This window comes from Triticum aestivum, chromosome 4B, assembly GCF_018294505.1.
Source record: "Triticum aestivum cultivar Chinese Spring chromosome 4B, IWGSC CS RefSeq v2.1, whole genome shotgun sequence".
NCBI classification, from domain to species: domain Eukaryota; kingdom Viridiplantae; phylum Streptophyta; class Magnoliopsida; order Poales; family Poaceae; genus Triticum; species Triticum aestivum.
The window spans coordinates 401,974,040-401,994,970 of NC_057804.1; the positions used below are offsets into that span (position 1 = coordinate 401,974,040).

Here is a 20,931-nt window from a genome sequence, read left to right on the forward strand (position 1 = left end):
ATGCGTCCACACCATTGTTTTCATAAGAGGATGATCTGCCATCAGAGACCAGAACTGCAGGTGCGTGCCGGTGGTTGGACATCTATAGAGTCGTCCACGACGTCGGCAGGGGACACAAGTTCGAAACGTCGGACCGGTGGTGTCGTGGGAGTTCATGGGCTCTGCACCTACTCGGCAGGCATCAAGGTAGGATTCACGTAAATATTTGGACTTTGCCTAAAAAAACGTAAATATTTGGACCATATACATACAGGGAGTGCCGGTTATAATATTTTGTGTTGTAGTATTTTTTGGATTTCTCTACAAACGGAACGTCGGGTTTTTAAACATGATGAATCGAACATTTTAGATGTCAAATTATGTTGTCGTGACTCGAGAGGATGGCAATTTCCTGTATCAGGCATGTCAAATCCTTGCCATGTTTTTCGCAAAAAAAAACTTGCCATGTTAAGCTTTTCTGCTACGAATTGTCATGCTCACTAAAAAAAATTACCATCCTCGTGACAACATAATTTGTCATAGAAAAGTGTTAGATTCATCATGTCTAAAAATTTAAATTTTAGCATTTTCGTATTTTTAGGGCTTATTCGGTTTACAATTTTGTAGGATTTTTTCCTATGGGATTTTTCCTACGTTGAGCATCGTTTTATAGGAACAGAGGTGCAAGATTCCTAAGGATTATGTTCATATTTTTTATATGGTGTTGTCCATCATGTTTGGCGACCTCGCGCCACGAGAGAGCTTGACCTTCGGCTCCCTCACCTTTATCACAGATGGGACAGGCTGGTTTGACACCAAACCACCGTTCTTCCCTGGTAGCACCATCTTCTTCGGGTCGCTCAGGTTCGTCATCGACCGCTATGGCGATCTTCGACTCCGTGTTCCACCGGCGTACCTGGCCGTAGGCGTGCTCCTATCGGAGCCAATGTCACCAATACCACCGGCCTCGGGCTTCGGGGACGACGACCTCGCATTGACATACCTCGCGACCGAAGTTCGTATTCTGGCCTTGAGTTTGAAACGTTGCATCGACCTTACAACAAAAAACCAGCCTGCCCTTGCGTCATATCTGATCTTTGCTACCCTCGCCTCACTTCCGAAAACAAAAGACGGTGAGGATACCGCGCTTAGCATCATCTTCATCTAGCAGACGGAGGAATGCGAGGAGACGGGTGCAAGTCTAAAACCGACCCCAACCAGGATGGTGACGAACCCTTACAGGCCATCTCCCCGGAGCAGGTTCTCATGACTGCCCCGGGCGGCTCAACGGGCGGCAGATCTTCAGCATCAACTATGGCTCCAATCGTCACCAACACCAACGGATCCGCGAAATTCGTGTGGTTCCATCGTCCATGACTCCCCAAGCCTCCGAGCCAGTAAGTATCACTCCATCAACACCACGTCTTCCACACCAATTTGGCGGAACCCCATTGGCTTCACCATCCTCAGTACCGGACTCCCGAGGGTTCATGACTCTCGGGGCCGGCACATCGAGCCTCGCCGGAACAACGATGGCACCAGCTATCATCAAAGATCACAAGCAGCAGGACATTGTGGGTGCTCGGCACACCTTTACTGGGAATTAACCCCACCATACGAACCATGGAGGCCATCAGGCAGGCCACCATGGTAGTCCAGTTACAACTCCAGAGAAACTCAACGGAGGTCGCCACACGGTAGGCGCAATCACTACAAGAAATATGTCAACTTGTGACCACCACTATTGGTCATTGAAAGGTCATGGTTTTTCATTTGCGACCTTTTTGTGACCAAAAACAGAAGGTCAAAAGCTGGCGGTCGTAAACTGACTATAGCGACCTTCTCTGTGAAAAGGTCGTGGAAGGCCACGACCAAAACTAAAGGTCATGAATTCTATGACCTTTTATTTTGGTCGATGGTTGTCTGCCCAGGCCACGTCTGATCCGATGTGGCAATCTGACATGGAAAAATTGCGACCAATTAAGAAGGTCGTTGGTAAGATTCAGCCCGGTCCAATTCGACATTCTACATGGGTCGAGCCCAACAATTCAGCCCATTTAATATATATTTTTCTCTTTAACTTGAGTTACATACATGGGCTTGACCCAATAATTCGGTCTTTTTTATTTCTAGGTCATGGCCTTTTAACATTGTTTGGGCTGTTATATTTTGGAGCCGGACCCACCAATCAAATGAGTCCCACTTGTCATACTGCCACACATTTGACCCACATGACAGAAATTTCAAAATTGCTCAGATTATTTTCATAAGTTGGTCCCACGAGTCAGGTTTCCATTTCACTAATTTTTTCAAATCACATAATCATTATTTCAAACAGAACATAACAAATGCAGTTCATCAAAGAACACTAAATTAGTCTACTATAATCTGTACATAGTCTATTACAATATGTACAGTCTATTACACATAGACAAAACATACAACTATTTGCTACACGGCCTTGAACTTCGAATATACTTCCTACTTCACTTCCAGACTAGAGCTCCTGTAAATGAGAGGGAACACCATTTTCGGGTATGTTCGTAGAGTCCGAACGAAGGCACCTAACAATAAACCAAAAGAGTTAGAAACAAACTAAAAACAAATATACAAGGCAACTAGGGACTAAATCATGAAGCATATGTACATGTAACAGTAACAACCACAATGAATAGCTAGTTGAGATCAAAACAGACAGAATATAACCACACGTCACCTCTATCTATTTTGTGTGTACAAGTACAGAAAAATCTGTACCAATAATTATCTTGGACAAACTAAATTGCCGCTGTTATCCAGATAGATCAATCTGAAGAAACTACTATTCTACTACCACCCATTAACTAATATGACCTAGTAATTCTAGGCAGCGCATGCAATCAAACATCACTAGCTCAGGTAGTACCTGTTGATGTTGCAGAGTGTGGCAGCAAGGTTTAGTTCTCCATCGACGTCACAGCCAATACTGATTGAGCGAGCTGTTATGGACCTGCAAAAACAATTAAAGAGAGCAAATAATAAGGTACCCTCTCCAGTTAATTGCAGCTTTTGAAGGCAACTATAGTTGTTCTGAAAACATGGTTTCTACAACTTTAAGCCATTTAAGTACGAATAATAAGAAACAACATCTCTTGGGAAGAGTGTAGACAACTTTAACAGAACAAATGAGAAATGACTCTTTAACGCAATATCAAAACTACTCAAAGGTGAGAACTAAGAACATGCCATTTATCTTTCAAATGTCAAAGATCATCACTGCAATCATCACATACACAATTAGGTACACAATAATGAGACTGAACGGGTGTTGTTTTTTAGACTGCACGGTCAACAACAACAACAAGTGTACAATATGTTTAGGTACACAAGCATGTGTAGCAAGTATTAAAAGTCTGATCTGTTTGGTGGAAGCCACCATTGATCTTGTTCTCACAGCCATACTTACACGCACACATGCAGTTTTAATTAATTAAATGAGCAGGCAACAAAGGCAATTGGAAATCTAGGGACGGGAGGTAGTGAGAGCAACACAAGATATACACGAAGACAACCACATAATAAGATGGAGGTGTCTCACTTGGTTTCAAAATAAGATGCACACAAAGACAGCCACATAAATATAGCAGTGCATAGTACTGAGGAAAACAGGGACATCTCTTTGCCAACATGTATAGTTCGGAGCAGCAATAGCAAGCAGAGGGAGATGGAGATGCTACGTGTCGTCGTGGGTCGGCGTGGACGTGCTTGAGCTCGGGGCAGGACCTCTTGGTCGCCCTAGGGGCAGAGGAGCAAACCCCTCATGGCCCTCATGCTCGAGAAGAGCACGGCCCAAGAACCCACCTGCATCTCAGGTTGGTTCTCCAAAACACACCTCCTGCAGCAAGATCCATGGGTGGCCTGCAGCATAGCAGAACACGAAGAATAGAGTTACATACACTGTGAGTGTTCATCCATGGCTGCCAGATTGGATCGAATCAAAGAGAGAAGGGGAAGGGAAGGGCTACCTTGAGGATCAAATCGAATCAGCACCGTCGCCTTCATGGTGTTCGGAGACCCATGGCCGGCGTGTAGCCACCAGAAACCCTAGGCAGGCCACGCGGTGAGCTGCACGACCTCTCAGTCATTCCCACGGGGAGAAGTCTGCCCGGTGCCACTCTGGTCAGGCTCCATCTTCCAGCTGCTGCGATCGATTAAAGTCAGAAAACTCATGACAAACAATTTAGATAGAGACGTGCAGGCTTCAGCAAAGGAATCATAACTTGCACCCTTTTCCAGTAGTGTAAAATTAAGTTGTGCGGTTTGGCAGTTACCTGTGACTGGGAATTCAGAATAACCGATGTGTGGAAACTAAAATAACTACTACTGTAGTAAACAGTGGACTGTCGAGATGAATATTTGTATGGATGAACTCAAGGGTCGCTCAGTTCAGAATTCACATATTTGTATAGATGAACTCATGGGTCGCTCAGTTCAGAATTCACATTGATTTGTATATATCTACTAAAACATACATTAGCTCATATACTCATATATTCATCTCGTGGGCTGCATTGGTGGAACCCTGTAAGCAAGAGCAAAACACAGTAAGACATTTGCAGATGCTAATGTAATTTTCTTTTTCAAATGCTCTGTGCTGGATGTGGAGGAATCGCTGCAGAGTAAAAAGAAAATCTACGATTTACAGAAGTGTAAGATGGAGATATTGGTGATAGCAATTGGACCACATCTACACAAGAAGTTTACATAAGAGGTTCGCAGATTGTAATGTTGAAATTCAAATGCTGAATGTGAAATGGTCATTGCGGAGTAAAAAACTCTACGTTTACAGAAGTGTAAGATGCAGGTATTTTGTGGTAGCAAATGGACCACATCTACTGCAAGAAATACAGTGAAGACAACTGCTGTGATTTATTGCTGTTTGTTTTTGTCTCTCAGGTCTCTTGACCATATTCAGAGCAAGTTTTGTTTTGGTTTTTGCAGCGACATTCTCAGAGCAAAGCTGGTCCACGAGCTGGGAATATCAGTAGGATGCAAGTAAAGTCTTCCAGTATCACGTGAGAGATAGCCAACAATATCTACTCCAGTAGAAACATTCACACCACGGGTATTCAAGATGGTATCAAATTAGTGAGCATCAAAATTATTGGTTTCTCACAAACTACTGTCCTATGTTGTAGGGTTCAGACCTGGGCTGGGTTGATTTAATTTTGCAAATAAGTACAAGATATCATCTAGTAGTAATCAACGATCCCGCGTAGCTACCACTACAACACTAGTGTGTCACGGAGAAAGGAACGAAGAGGTGAGCCTCACCTTTCCAGGAGGAGGTGGCTGGGCTCACGGACAACGGCTTGGGTGAGATGAGTTGCTGCTCCTGCTCGGGCTCAGGCCAGCTGCGCTGCCGCCTCGGAGCGGCAACAGACGAGCGGGGGCGAAGCTCGAGGTCGAGGAGCGCGGGTGGCGCGGATCCGGAGCGGCGACAGACGGGAGCGGGGGTGGGTGGCCTGGATCCTCGCGGGCGAGACCCCGATGATGCGGCCGGGCTAGAGAGTCGGCCAGATCCAGACGATGCGGCCGCAAGGAGGTGGCTGGGCTCGCGGCCAACAGCCAGGTCTAGCAAATTCATGGCGTCGGGGCAAGGGAGGAAGAGGCCATCCGCCCATGGCATCCTGGATCTGGGAGGGAGAGAACACGAGGTGAGGAAGTGAGAGAGGGATGTGAGGAGGAGGAGGAGGAGATGGAGTAGAGGGACGCACCTGAGTCGCCGAACCACGCCGGGGAAAACCCTAGCGACGGGAGATGGTCGCGGGTGGCGCTGGAAGACCCAGCGGAGCGAGACGAGCCCCAGGAGCCGCTCGTGTTGTGCCCTAGGAGGCGGAGATTAACGGGGAACGTTGCAGAAAAAAAAAATCCTACGGTTTCATCAAGATCAATTTATGAGTTCATCTAGCAATGAGTGATAGGAATGCATCTACATACCTTTGTAGATCGCGAGCGGAAGCGTTCAAGAGAACGGGGTTGAGGGAGTCGTACTCATCGTGATCCAAATCACCGATGACCAAGTGCCGAACGGACAACACCTCCGCGTTTAACACACGTACGGAGCGGATGACGTCTCCCGCACCTTGATCCAGCAAGGAGGAGGGAGAGGTTGAAGAAGAAGGCTCCAGCAGCAGCACGACGGCGTGGTGGTGATGGAGTGGCAGATCTCTGGCAAGGCTTCGCCAAGCTCACGCGGAGGAGGAGATGTGTTGGGGAGGGGAGGGGCTGCGCCTTGGATGTTCTCTGCAGCCCTCCCCTCGCCCCTCTATTTATAGGGGAAGGGGGAAGGGGGCCGGCCCCCTCTAGATGAGATCTAGAGGGCGGGCGGCGGCCAAGGGAGGGGGCTTGCCCCCCAAGCAAGGGGGGCGCCCCCACTAGGGTTTCTCCCCCCCAACCCTAGGCGCATGGGCCCAAGGGGGGGTGCTCCCAGCCCTTCAGGGGCTGGTTCCTTGCCCACTACGGCCCATGAGGCCCTCCGAGAGAGGTGGCCCCTCCCGGTGGACCCCCGGAACCCCTCCGGTGGCCCTGGTACAATACCAATATGCCCCCAAAACTTTCCGGTGACCGTATGACAATTTCCCATATATAAATCTTCACCTCCGGACCATTTCGGAACTCCTCGTAACGTCCGGGATCTCATCCGGGACTCCGAACAACATTCAGTAATCACATACAAGTTTTCCTAATAACCCTAGCGTCACCGAACCTTAAGTGTGTAGACCCTACGGGTTCGGGAATCATGCAGACATGACCGAGACAGCTCTCCGGCCAATAACCAACAGTGGGATCTGGATACCCATGTTGGCTCCCACATGCTCCTCGATGATGTCATCGGATGAACCACGATGTCAAGGATTTAAGCAACCCCGTATACAATTCCCTTTGTCAATCGGTACGTTACTTGCCCGAGACTCGATCGTCGGTATCCCAATACCTCGTTCAGTCTCGTTACCGACAAGTCACTTTACTCGTACCGTAATGCATGATCCCGTGACCAAACACTTGGTCACTTTGAGCTCATTATGATGATGCATTACCGAGTGGGCCCAGAGATACCTCTCCGTCATACGAAGTGACAAATCCCAGTCTCGATCCGTGTCAACCCAACAGACACTTTCGGAGATACCTGTAGTGCACCTTTATAGTCACCCAGTTACGTTGTGACGTTTGGTACACCCAAAGCACTCCTACAGTATCCGGGAGTTACACGATCTCATGGTCTAAGGAAAAGATACTTGACATTGGAAAAGCTCTAGCAAAACGAACTACACGATCTTGTGCCATGCTTAGGATTGGGTCTTGTCCATCACATCATTCTCCTAATGATGTGATCCCGTTATCAACGACATCTAATGTCCATAGTCAGGAAACCATGACTATCTGTGGATCAACGAGCTAGTCAACTAGAGGCTTACTAGGGACATATTATAGTCTATGTATTCACACGTGTATTATGATTTCCGGATAATACAATTATAGCATGAATAAAAGACAATTATCATGAACAAGGAAATATAATAATAATCCTTTTATTATTGCCTCTAGGGCATATTTCCAACAGTCTCCCACTTGCACTAGAGTCAATAATCTAGTTACATTGTGATGAATCGAACACCCATAGAGTTCTGGTGTTGATCATGTTTTGCTCGCGAAAGAGGTTTAGTCAACGGATCTGCGACAGATCCGTATGTACTTTGCAAATATCTATGTTTCCATCTTGAACATTTTCATGGATGGAGTTAAAACGACGCTTGATGTGCCTGGTCTTCTTGTGAAACCTGGGCTCCTTGGCAAGGGCAATAGCTCCAGTGTTGTCACAGAAGAGTTTGATCGGCCCCGACGCATTGGGTATGACTCCTAGGTCGGTGATGAACTCCTTCACCCAAATTGCTTCATGCGCTGCCTCCGAGGCTGCCATGTACTCCGCTTCACATGTAGATCCCGCCACGACGCTCTGCTTGCAGCTGCACTAGCTTACTGCTCCACCATTCAACATATACACGTATCCGGTTTGTGACTTAGAGTCATCCAGATCTGTGTCGAAGCTAGCGTCGACGTAACCCTTTACAACGAGCTCTTCGTCACCTCCATAAACGAGAAACATGTCCTTCGTCCTTTTCAGGTACTTCAGTATATTCTTGACCGTTGTCCAGTGTTCCTTGCCGGGATTACTTTGGTACCTTCCTACCAAACTTACGGCAAGGTTTGCATCAGGTCTGGTACACAGCATGGCATACATAATAGATCCTATGGCTGAGGCATAGGGGATGACACTCATCTCTTCTTTATCTTTTGTCGTGGTCGGGCATTGAGCCGAGCTCAATCTCACACCTTGCAATACAGGCAAGAACCCTTTCTTGGACTGATCCATTTTGAACTTCTTCAATATCTTATCAAGGTATGTGCTTTGTGAAAGACCTATGAGGCGTCTCGATCTATCCCTATAGATCTTGATGCCTAATATGTAAGCAGCTTCTCCAAGGTCCTTCATTGAAAAACACTTATTCAAGTAGGCCTTAATGTTGTCCAAAAGTTCTATATCATTTCCCATCAAGAGTATGTCATCTACATATAATATGAGAAATGCTACAGAGCTCCCACTCACTTTCTTGTAAACGCAGGCTTCTCCATAAGTCTGCATAAACCCAAACGCTTTGATCATCTCATCAAAGCGAATGTTCCAACTTCGAGATGCTTGCACCAGTCCATAAATGGATCGCTGGAGCTTGCACACCTTGTTAGCATTCATAGGATCGACAAAACCTTCCGTCTGCATCATATACAGTTCTTCCTTAAAATAGCCGTTAAGGAATGCCGTTTTGACGTTCATCTGCCATATCTCATAATCATAGTATGCGGCAATTGCTAACATGATTCGGACGGACTTCAGCTTTGCTATGGGAGAGAAAGTCTCATCGTAGTCAACCCCTTGAACTTGTTGATAACCCTTAGCGACAAGTCGAGCTTTATAGATGGTAATATTACCATCCGCGTCCGTCTTCTTCTTAAAGATCCATTTGTTTTCTATCGCTCGCCGATCATCGGGCAAGTCTATCAAAGTCCATACTTTGTTTTCATACATGGATTCTATCTCGGATTGCATGGCTTCAAGCCATTTGTTGGAATCTGGGCCCGTCATCGCTTCTTCATAGTTCGAAGGTTCATCGTTTTCTAACAACATTATTTCCAGGACAGGGTTGCCATACCACTCTGGTGTGGAACGTGTCCTTGTGGACCTACGAAGTTCAGTAGCAACTTGATCCGAAGTACCTTGATCCTCATCATTAATTTCCTCTCCAGTCGGTGTAGGCACCACAGGAACATTTTCCTGAGCTGCACTACTTTCTGGTTCAAGAGGTACTACTTCATCGAGTTCTACTTTCCTCCCACTTACTTCTTTCGAGAGAAACTCTTTTTCCAGAAAGGATCCGTTCTTGGCAACAAAGATCTTGCCCTCGGATCTTAAGTAGAAGGTATACCCAATGGTTTCCTTAGGGTATCCTATGAAGACACATTTTTCCGACTTGGGTTCGAGCTTTTCAGGTTGAAGTTTCTTGACATAAGCATCGCATCCCCAAACTTTTAGAAATGACAGCTTAGGTTTCTTACCAAACCATAATTCATACGGTGTCGTCTCAACGGATTTAGACGGAGCCCTATTTAAAGTGAATGTAGCTGTCTCTAGAGCGTATCCCCAAAATGATAGCGGTAAATCAGTAAGAGACATCATAGATCGCACCATATCCAATAGAGTGCGATTACGATGTTCGGACACACGTTACGCTGAGGTGTTCCAGGCGGCGTGAGTTGTGAAACGATTCCACATTTTCTTAAGTGTATACCAAATTCATGACTTAAATATTCTCCTCCACGATCTGATCATAAGAATTTTATCTTTCGGTCACGTTGATTCTCTACCTCATTCTAAAATTCCTTGAACCTTTCAAAGGTCTCAGACTTGTGTTTCATCAAGTAGACATACCCATATCTACTCAAGTCATCAGTGAGAGTGAGAACATAACGATATCCTCCGCGAGCCTCATCGCTCATTGGACCGCACACATCGGTATGTATGGTTTCCAATAAGTTGGTTGCTCGCTCCATTGTTCCGGAGAACGGAGTCTTGGTCATTTTGCCCATGAGGCATGGTTCGCATATGTCAAATGATTCATAATCGAGAGACTCTAAAAGTCCATCAGCATGGAGCTTCTTCATGCGCTTGACACCAATGTGACCAAGGCGGCAGTGCCACAAATATGTGGGACTATCGTTATCAACTTTACATCTTTTGGTATTCACACTATGAATATGTGTAACACTACGTTCGAGATTCATTAAGAATAAACCATTGACCATCGGGGCATGACCATAAAACATATCTCTCATATAAATTGAACAACCATTATTCTCGGATTTAAATGAGTAGCCATCTCGTATTAAACGAGATCCAGATACAATGTTCATGCTCAAACTTGGCACTAAATAACAATTATTAAGGTTTAAAACTAATCCCGTAGGTAAATGTAGAGGTGGCGTGCCGACGGCGATCACATCGACCTTGGAACCATTCCCGACGTGCATCGTCACCTCGTCCTACGCCAGTCTCTGCTTATTCCACAGCTCCTGCTTTAATGTTGCCGGCCTTCTTGTCCGCTAAGTATTTGGGGCAGTTCTGCTTCCAGTGACCCTTCCCTTTGCAATAAAAGCACTCAGTCTCAGGCTTGGGTCCATTCCTTGACTTCTTCCCGGCAACTGGCTTACCGGGCGCGGCAACATCTTTGTCGTCCTTCTTGAAGTTCTTCTTACCCTTGCCCTTCTTGAACTTAGTGGTTTTATTGACCATCAACACTTGATGTTCTTTCTTGATTTCTACCTTTGCTGACTTCAGCATTGAAAATACTTCAGGAATAGTTTTCATCATCCCCTGCATATTATAGTTCATCACAAAGCTCTTGTAGCTCGGTGGGAGCGACTGAAGGATTCTGTCAATGACTGCCTCGTCCGAGAGGTTAATGTCCAGCTGGGACAGGTGGTTGTGCAACCCAGACATTTTGAGTATGTGCTCACTGATAGAACTATTTTCCTCCATCTTACAACTATAGAACTTGTCGGAGACTTCATATCTCTCGACCCGGGCATGAGCTTGGAAAACCATTTTCAGCTCCTCGAACATCTCATATGCTCCGTGTCGCTCAAAACGCTTTTGGAGCCCCGGTTCTAAGCTGTAAAGCATGCCGCACTGAACGAGGGAGTAATCATCAGCACGTGACTGCCAAGCGTTCATAGCGTCTTGGTTCTCTTGGATGGGTGCTTCACCTAGCGGTCCTTCTAGGACATATGCTTTCTTGGCAGCAATGAGGATGATCCTCAGGTTCCGGACCCAGTCTGTATAGTTGCTACCATCATCTTTCAGCTTGGTTTTCTCTAGGAACGCGTTGAAGTTCATGTTGACATGAGCGTTGGCCATTTGATCTACAAGACATATTTTGCAAAGATTTTAGACTAAGTTCATGATAATTAAGTTCATCTAATCAAATTATTGAATGAACTCCCACTCAGATTAGACATCCCTCTAGTCATCTAAGTGTTACACGATCCGAGTCGACTAGGCCGTGTTCGATCATCACGTGAGACGGACTAGTCATCATCGGTGAACATCTCCATGTTGATCATATCTTCCATACGACTCATGTGCGACCTTTCGGTCTCTGTGTTCCGAGGCCATGTCTGTACATGCTAGGCTTGTCAAGTTAACCCTAAGTGTTTTTGCATGTGTAAAACTGTCTTACACCCGTTGTATGTGAACGTAAGAATCTATCACACCCGATCATCACGTGGTGCTTCGAAACGCCAAACTTTAGCAACGGCGCACAGTTAGGGGAGAACACTTTCTTGAAATTGTTATAAGGGATCATCTTATTTACTACCGTCGTTCTAAGTAAACAAGATGCATAAACATAATAAACATCACATGCAATTATATATAGTAGTGACATGATATGGCCAATATCATATAGCTCCTTTGATCTCCATCTTGGGGCTCCATCATCATCTTCGTCACCGGCATGACACCATGATCTCCATCATCATGATCTCCATCATCGTGTCTCCATGAAGTTGCTCGCCAACTATTACTTCTACTACTATGGCTAATGGTTTAGCAATAAAGTAAAGTAATTACATGGCGTTAAATCATTGACACACAGGTCATACAATAATTAAGACAACTCCTATGGCTCTTGCCGGTTGTCATACTCATCGACATGCAAGTCGTGATTCCTATTACAAGAACATGATCTCATACATCACAATATATCATTCATCATTCATCACAACTTTTGGCCATATCACATCACAAGGCAATTGATGCAAAAACAAGTTAGACGTCCTCTAATTGTTGTTGCATCTTTTATGTGGCTGTAATTGGGTTCTAGCAAGAACGTTTTCTTACCTACAAATAACCACAACGTGATTTTGTCAACTTCTATTTACCCTTCATAAGGACCCTTTTCGTCGAATCCGCTCCAACTAACATGGGAGAGACAGACACCCGCTAGCCACCTTATGCAACTAGTGCATGTCAGTCGGTGGAACCTATCTCACGTAAGCGTACGTGTAAGGTCGGTCCGGGCCGCTTCATCCCACAATACCGCTGAAGCAAAATAAGACTAGTAGCGGCAAGCAAGTTGACAAGATCTACGCCCACAACAGATTTGTGTTCTACTCGTGCAATAGAGAACTACGCATAGACCTAGCTCATGATGCCACTGTTGGGGAGCGTTGCAGAAAATAAAAATTTTCCTACGGTTTCACCAAGATCCATCTATGAGTTCATCTAGCAACGAGTGATAGGAGTGCATCTACATACCTTTGTAGATCGCGAGCGGAAGCGTTTAAGAGAACGAGGTTGAGGGAGTCGTACTCGTCGTGATCCAAATCACCGATGACCAAGTGCCGAACGGACAACACCTCCGTGTTCAACACACGTACGGAGCGGATGATGTCTCCCGCACCTTGATCCAGCAAGGAGGAGGGAGAGGTTGAGGAAGAAGGCTCCAACAGCACCACGACGACGTGGTGGTGATGGAGTGGCAGATCTCCGGCAGGGCTTCGCCAAGCTCACGCGGAGGAGGAGATGTGTTGGGGAGGGGAGGGGCTGCGCCTTGGATGTTCTCTGCAGCCCTCCCCTCGCCCCTCTATTTATAGGGGAAGGGGGAAGGGGGGCGGCCCCCTCTAGATGAGATCTAGAGGGGGGGGGGGGCGGCCAAGGGAGGGGGCTTGCCCCTCAAGCAAGGGGGGCGCCCCCACTAGGGTTTCCCCTCCCAACCCTAGGCGCATGCACTACTAGGAAAAGGGCTATAGATAGGATCGATACTAATGGCGCACCGAGGAACTAGTGCGCCACTACTATATACTAATGGCGCACCAGTCGATGATGCGCCATTAGTGTGGAAGACACTAATGGCGCACCAGAGACATGGTGCGCCACCAGTATTATTATTATTTTCATTTTTCCATACATACTAATGGCGCATCAGGTCGAAGTGCGCCATTACTAGTAATGGCGCACGAGGCAGATCGTGCGTCATTACTGTATTTTTTTATTCTTTTTTTGGCAAAACTACTAATGGCGCACTCTGGCCAGGTGCGCCATTAGTATATATATATATATATATATATATATATATATATATATGTATACTTTTCTGCAACACTACTAATGGCGCACCACCAGCAGGTGCGCCATTAGTAACCAGGGTTACTAATGGCGCATTTGCTGCTGGTGCGCCATTAGTAACCTGGAACCCCAACAAGATATTTTGGACAGCCCCACACCTACCCACTCACTTTCCTCACTTCATTCCCTCCACCTCCTTCTCCAAGCTTTCGGCTGCCTCCTCCTCCTCACCTCATTTCCACCATAGATTCATCAAAATTAAGTGGTGAAATTACCTTTTTTTGATAGGTAAGTAAGGGGAAAGCTATCTTCATGATGTAGATCTACTTTTTTTCTCCCTAGCTCGCTCCAACAACGTGCACATGCACTTTTTGTGGCCTAGCTAGATCTATGTGTGTTTGTGGTGTTGCTTGTGTTTGTGGTGTTGCATATATGTTTGTGTTTGCAGGTACCGGTATTTGAAATGCGATAGTTGCCAATATTTTGCCGGAATGTTGATTCATTTCCGTTTCGGCAAGAATTTTGGCACTATGCATTCTTTTTGGTCCTATTTTTAGGGAAGGTCATGCCAAATTTTTTCTTGGTTCTAAAATATCGTTTTGCTCTACCCCGCAGGCGACCATGGTCCGCACGATGACCGAAGGCATCGTGAATAGGTTTTTGAGCTCCGCGAAGGCCTAGATGCTTCAAAAGAACGAGATGGAGATAAGATGTCCGTGTCGAAGATGCAAGCTGAAGAGCCTTATTGCGGACCCGGATTCCGGGCAGGTGCGGGACCACCTGCTCTTGCGTGGTTTCATGGATGGCTATCGGTGGCAAGGTGATGAAGATGACTATGAAGTCGTCCATGGGGGCCGGGCAAGAAATGAGGAAGGGCAACAAGACAAGTACCACCGCGGCGAGGGCGGGCGAGAAGACGAAGAATCTCCAGGACATGATCACGGCGGTGATGCTGTACACAGTCATCATGTAGAAGATGTCGTACATGATGATGAGGAAGATCAAGACGAAGGGCATGATCATGAAGATGAAGATGCCGGAGCAGACGACGATGGAGGCTGGGTACAGGACCCTCATATTCAAGAGCTGCTTCTCAAGCAGACGGATAACGCAAGAGCTGCCGCCCGAGAGAAAGCCAAGCTGGATCAACTGGAGATAGACGCGGTTACTCCATTGTATGAAGGATGCAGGCCCGAGGATACCCGCCTGAAAGTAACGCTCATGGCTCTGGAGATGAAGGTAAAACACAAAATGACCGACGCATGCTTCGACGAGAACATGTCATTCTGGCACGAACGTCTTCCCAAGGGGAACAAGTGCCCGACCAGTTTCGAGGAGGCGAAGAAAATCGTGTGTCCTCTGGATTTACCGCACGTGAAATACCATGTGTGCATGAACAATTGCATCATTTATCGGGACGAGCACGCGGAGTCTACCATATGTCCGGTGTGCGGCGTCACTCGATACAAGAAGAGGAAGAAAGCTCCTCGAAAATCGGTGTGGTACTTTCCGATCACTCCTCGTCTGCAGCGGTATTTCGCGGACCCTAAGGTAGCAAAGCTCCTGCGTTGGCACGCGGATAGGGAGGAGAATAAGCGGGAAGATGACGGAAATGATCCGGAGATAAATAAAAAAGACAAGATGTTGAGTCACCCTAAGGATGCGAGCCAGTGGCAAGCGTTGAACTTCGAATACCCAGAATTTGGGAAGGATCCAAGGAACATCGTGCTGGGCGCGAGCACCGATGGAGTCAATCCGTTTGGCAGCCAGAGAAGCACACATAGCACCTGGCCTGTGTTTGTGTGGATGTACAACCTTCCCCCCTGGTTGTGCATGAAGAGGAAGTACATTCACATGAGTATGCTAATTGAAGGGCCGAAACAACCAGGGAACGACATCAATCTGTATCTGGGGCTGCTGAAGGAGGAGCTAGACACGCTGTGGAAAACGCCAGCCAATACGTGGGACGCCGCAGAGAAAGAATATTTCCCTATGAGAGCCGCACTGCTCACGACGGTGCACGACTATCTCGGTTACGGATATCTCGCGGGGCAGGTAGTCCACGGATTTTCTGGATGCGTAAGGTGCATGGATGACACAACGTATCGCCAGCTAGATAGAGATCCCGGGTCTTCGAAAACCGTGTTCATGGGACATCGAAGGTGGCTTCGCGACGATGACCCATGGAGGAAACGCAAGGATCTGTTCGATGGTGAAACCGAACCCCGAAAACGCCCGTGTACGAGGAGCGGCGAGGAAATAGACGAGCTGTTGAAAAATTGGAAAGACTGCCCACTGCCGGGAAAGAAGCAAAAGGCGCCAGAGCCGGGAAAAAAGCGAAAGGCGCCAGAGCCGCTGCTGAAGGTATGGAAAACGAGGTCTGTTTTCTGGGACTTACCGTACTGGAAGATCCACCGTGTGCCTCACAGCCTTGATGTCATGCATATCACGAAGAACGTGTGCGAGAGTCTGCTTGGTACCCTGCTCAACATGCCAGAGAGGACCAAAGATGGGCCGAAAGCAAGGGCAGACTTGAAATCAATGGGCATCAGGCAGGAGCTTCACGCTAATGATGATGATGATGATGATGATGAGGCGAAGCAGGACACAGAAAGTCGTCGCAAAGGCAAAAAGGCCAAGAAGACCGGAAATGACTACCCTCCCGCGTGCTTCACTCTAAGTCAGGAGGAGATCGAGCAGTTTTTCACCTGCCTCCTAGGAGTAAAACTTCCTTACGGTTACGCGGGGAAGATAAGCAGATACCTAGACCCAGCGAAGCAGAAGTTCAGCGGGATGAAGTCTCACGACTGTCACGTGCTGATGACGCAGATACTTCCAGTTGCAATCCGTGGGATCATGGACGCGCACGTCCGTGAAACGCTATTTGGCCTATGCAACTTTTTCGACGTCATCTCTCGGAAGTCGATTGGCGTGAGGCAACTCAGAAGGCTACAGGAAGAGATCGTGGTGATACTATGCGAGCTTGAGATGTACTTCCCGCCCGCATTCTTCGACGTTATGGTGCATCTGCTGGTCCATATCGTGGAGGATATCATCCAACTCGGGCCGACGTTCCTGCACAGCATGATGCCGTTCGAAAGGATGAATGGTGTCATCAAAGGATACGTTCGCAACATGTCACGTCCAGAGGGAAGTATAGCCAGGGGCTTTCTGACCGAAGAGTGCATCTCCTACTGCACGAATTATCTAGGCATCGAGAACCCCGTTGGTCTGCCCGTCAACAGGCACCTAGGCAGGCTCGCTGGATGGGGTCACCGTGAGGGTCGCCGCGAAATGCATGTCGACTTCGAGGGTCGACTCGCCGACTTTGAAAGAGCAAACCTAGTCGCGCTACAACACATAGACGTGGTCGATCCTTGGGTGGTAGAGCACAAAACCTTTATTGAGAAGACGTACAATGACCGAGGCCAACAGAGGACGGACGGAGATATAATCAAAGAGCACAACTCATGTTTCACGCGTTGGTTCAAGCAGAAGCTTCTGTCGTACCCTTTACATGAGGATTCTTCCGCGGAAGAACAACTCATATTCGCCTTGTCACAGGGCGCCGAGCACAACCTGATGACCTATGAGGCGTACGATATCAACGGCTACACATTCTACACCGAGGACAAGGACATGAAGAGCGATGGTTATCAGAACTCCGGGGTAACGATGGAATCCTACACCGGCAACGACAAGGACAGATACTACGGAAGGATCGAGGAGATCTGGGAGCTGAGCTACGCTGGAGAGAAGGTCCCGATGTTCCGTGTCAGATGGGCCAAGAGCGTCCTAAAAGAAGACCGGTATTTCACCACCATGGTTATAACCGAAGCCAAATCCAAGACCGCGGGCGCAAACGTCACCGCGAAAAATGAGCCATGGGTACTGGCTTCCCAAGTGGACCAATGCTTCTTCATTACCGACCCGTCAAAGCCCAGTCGTGTTGTCGTGAGGAGAGGCAAAAGGAAGATCATCGGAATGGATGGAGTAGCCAATGAGCAAGACTTCGACAAGTACGGCGACCCGAAGATCAAACATGACGACGACGATGAAGTAGCAGCACACACCACAAGAAGAAGCAGGACAACCCTACCTAAAGGACGTCCGTTCCACAGAAGAACTCCATTTGTGAAAAAGAAAGGCAAGAAGATTGTGAACAGATAGCTAGCTAAGATCGATTGTATTTAAATCGTAGTCTTCATTTCTCGATTGTATTTTATGGGCACTTTTTGATATCATGAATATTTTTAAATTTCATGGACACTTTTTGATCTCGATCTCGATCCCACCCGCACCCTCCCCCGCTAGCTCCACCGCCGCGACGACCCACCGCAACCCTCCCCCGCTAGCTCCACCGCTGCCGACGACCCACCGCAACCCTGCCCCGCTAGCTCCACCGCCGCCGCCGACCCACCGCAACCCTCCCCCGCTAACTCCACCGCCGCCGACGAGCACCCCCCGCACCCTCCCCCGCTCCACCACCGCCGACGAGCACCCCCCGCACCCTCCCCCGCTGCACCGCCGCCGACGAGCACCCCCCGTTTCATATTCATATTCATTTTTTAAAAAATAATAATAAAAAAGTGTAGACTACAATTGTTGTTAAACAACAATTATTACTGTTTTTATAAAAAAATATTACTGTTTCATATTCATATTCATTTTCTAAAAAATTATTACATGCAACAAAAAATAAAAATAAATTACTTATGGCGCACCTCTGGCTGGTGCGCCATTGCTATATGTAAAAAAATTTACTAATGGCGCACCTCTTCCTGGTGCGCCATTGCTATGTAAAAAAAATTACTAATGGCGCACCGGCCGCGGGTGCGCCATTAGTAAGATTCCCCCTAGCTAATTCCCTCCCTCTCGCCTGATCCCCTTCGTCCCTCTCCCTCGCCAGATCCACTTCCCCCCGCTGCCCCGACCCACGCCGCCGCCGCCCCCGCGCCTCCGTCTCCGTCGCCGCCCCCAGTCAGCCCCTGCCCTGCCCCCCATCACCGTCCGCTCCCAATACACCCCCTCCCTCGCCTTCACCGCACCCACCCACCCCTCCCTCGCCTTCCCAGCCCTCGAAACCCTAGAAACATGTGGCGCCTCTCCGCTCGAGCTCCACCGTGCGAGGCGACATGCAAGGCTGCGGGCGGAATCTGCCTCAACACCGGGCCGGCGAGCCGCGAAACCAAGGCGCGACGGTGCTCGACCCCTCCACCCCCCCTCCACCTCTTCTTCCTCGGGTCACCGCTGTCTTCCTCAACTCCGGCCACCTCTGTTGCTACTAAGCTGTCGCAGGGCCTCCTTGCGCCTCCCCGGTGAGCTCCGCCTCCTCTCCCCTCTTCCTTTTTGCAAACACTCTGTTTGTCCAGCAAATCAGCGATAATCCTGTTGATTCCGGCTGTAGTATTTCAGTTAATTAACTTTATAGAGAAGAAAGATAATTGGTATCTTCATTATGTCATTCGGTAGAGAAGAAAGCATTGCACTGCTATGAACTTATCCTTCCTCATGTTGTCATATTGCACACATCTTGGAACTAGGAGAGTATGAGATCAGGGCATTGTGCAAATGCTTTGAAGTATCAATGAGTAGTATTTCTGCACATTCTCTGTTTGTATGTTCTGAAATGGCCATTTCAGTTTTGAATGCAACCCTCTATCTATCTTTCCATGAAAGAATGTTCTCATTTTGGCCATGAAGATGATATGAAGTCTCAACCTTTCCTTTGCATGAAATTTTTGGACCCCTTTTTCTGTGGGAAACAATTTTGGGTCTGTTGGTGGCCAGTTGGCTACAGTTTGCTGATCACTGCCAATGATGCAGTTTTGATCTAGTTTGTTGGTTGCTTGCTGATCTAGTTTGATGCAGTTGCTGATCATTTGCACAAAATTCAGTTAACAACAACATCAGTAAAATTCAGTTAATTAACTGAAGAAGAGAAGAGAGAAAGTAGAGAGCAAGAGGAGTACTTGCATTAACTGAAACGTTTTACTTTAAACTTGCAAAATTGCAGTACTCCCTAAAACTACTGCAAGCAAGAACTACTGTTGGAGGGCACTACTGTAGGGATATTCTCTGGTCTACTGAAACTTGCACTACTGCAATTTACTCCAGTGATACTATAGTTCTTTGCAAATTCTCTGCTCTACTCCACTGCATGCACTGCAATACACTACTCCACTGCATGTTTAATCAGTTAACAGAAAAAGGTACAGAACAAGCAAATGTAAGAAAAGAAGAGAGCTTGTACTGCCAGTACATCATCAGGCAGTTCACCAGAGATTTTCAAGTTAGAAATACTCCCAGGGGTAGATGAAGAGAGAATATCATGAAGGAACAATTTAGTTTTAATTAATGGAAAAGTTGCATTTACTTGTAGTGAAAGGAACAATTTCAGGTAATTATAAATATTCAATAGCAGCAGAGGCAAGCAGTAGCAGTAGCAGTAGATGCCAACTTTTGATATGCATGCATGCATTCTTTGCTTGTTTATATTCATTCTTGTAAACTGAACATGCTCATCTATCTATCTATCTATCTACCTGCTTAAGTATGTATGTATGCATTGTATTTTTATTTCCTTTGGAAAGTAAAGTTTATTTCCTGGCTGGCTGGCATGATGGCTCATGGATCCCTCAGCTGCAGCTACAGTTGGAGCTCAATCTGATCTCATCTGAAATGAATCTATAAATACAGAGTGTAGTTAGTTACAGAGTAGCAGAAATAGTTGCTGGATGCAGTTACTTGCATGGGCCTGGCTGATGAAGAAAAACTTTATATATATTCATACTGATGTTGACTCTATAAATCATACTTATTGGACATGTTTTATGTGTTGATCCATCAATTGATCACATTGAGAAAGACCATCGTGTCTCCGACCATTTTGCAAAGGTCATGTCTCCGACCATCGTGTCGTGATGAATTTGCAGGTACCCCGAGAGGCCCTTGAGTTTGCCGGAATGTTGATTAACTTCCGTTCCGGCAAATTCGGGTACTCCATATGTCCTATTTTCAGCAAAGGTCATGCTGAAATTTTCCGTGAATTTTAGCATGACTTTGCTAAAAATAGGACATATGGGGTACTTGCGACTAATGCATGGGCCGGGGTATCTTAGTACTTAGTTAAGTAGGATCAAATGCCCCGCCATTCTTGCTGCATTAAACCATAGGTGGCAATAGAGCCAAGTGATTAGTGCCAAGTGATTAGGCCCAACCTAGGGTGCCTC

The 20,931-nt window shown here is 47.0% G+C and overlaps 1 long non-coding RNA gene across 3 annotated transcripts; it reads right to left on the bottom strand.

Annotated features, from left to right (window-relative positions):
- Positions 1 to 2,240: 2,240 nt before the first annotated feature.
- Positions 2,241 to 5,896, bottom strand: LOC123092357 (uncharacterized). 3 transcript variants are annotated; one of them, XR_006444498.1, is made up of 6 exons: positions 5,736 to 5,896; positions 5,293 to 5,654; positions 3,984 to 4,540; positions 3,696 to 3,876; positions 2,885 to 2,968; positions 2,334 to 2,543 (listed from the first exon to the last, which is right to left on the bottom strand). It is a non-coding gene; the product is annotated as an uncharacterized lncRNA (long non-coding RNA). The 3 variants fall into 3 exon arrangements; XR_006444499.1 differs by having other exon boundaries at positions 3,646 to 3,876; XR_006444497.1 differs by having other exon boundaries at positions 2,241 to 2,543; positions 2,885 to 3,876.
- Positions 5,897 to 20,931: the final 15,035 nt, after the last annotated feature.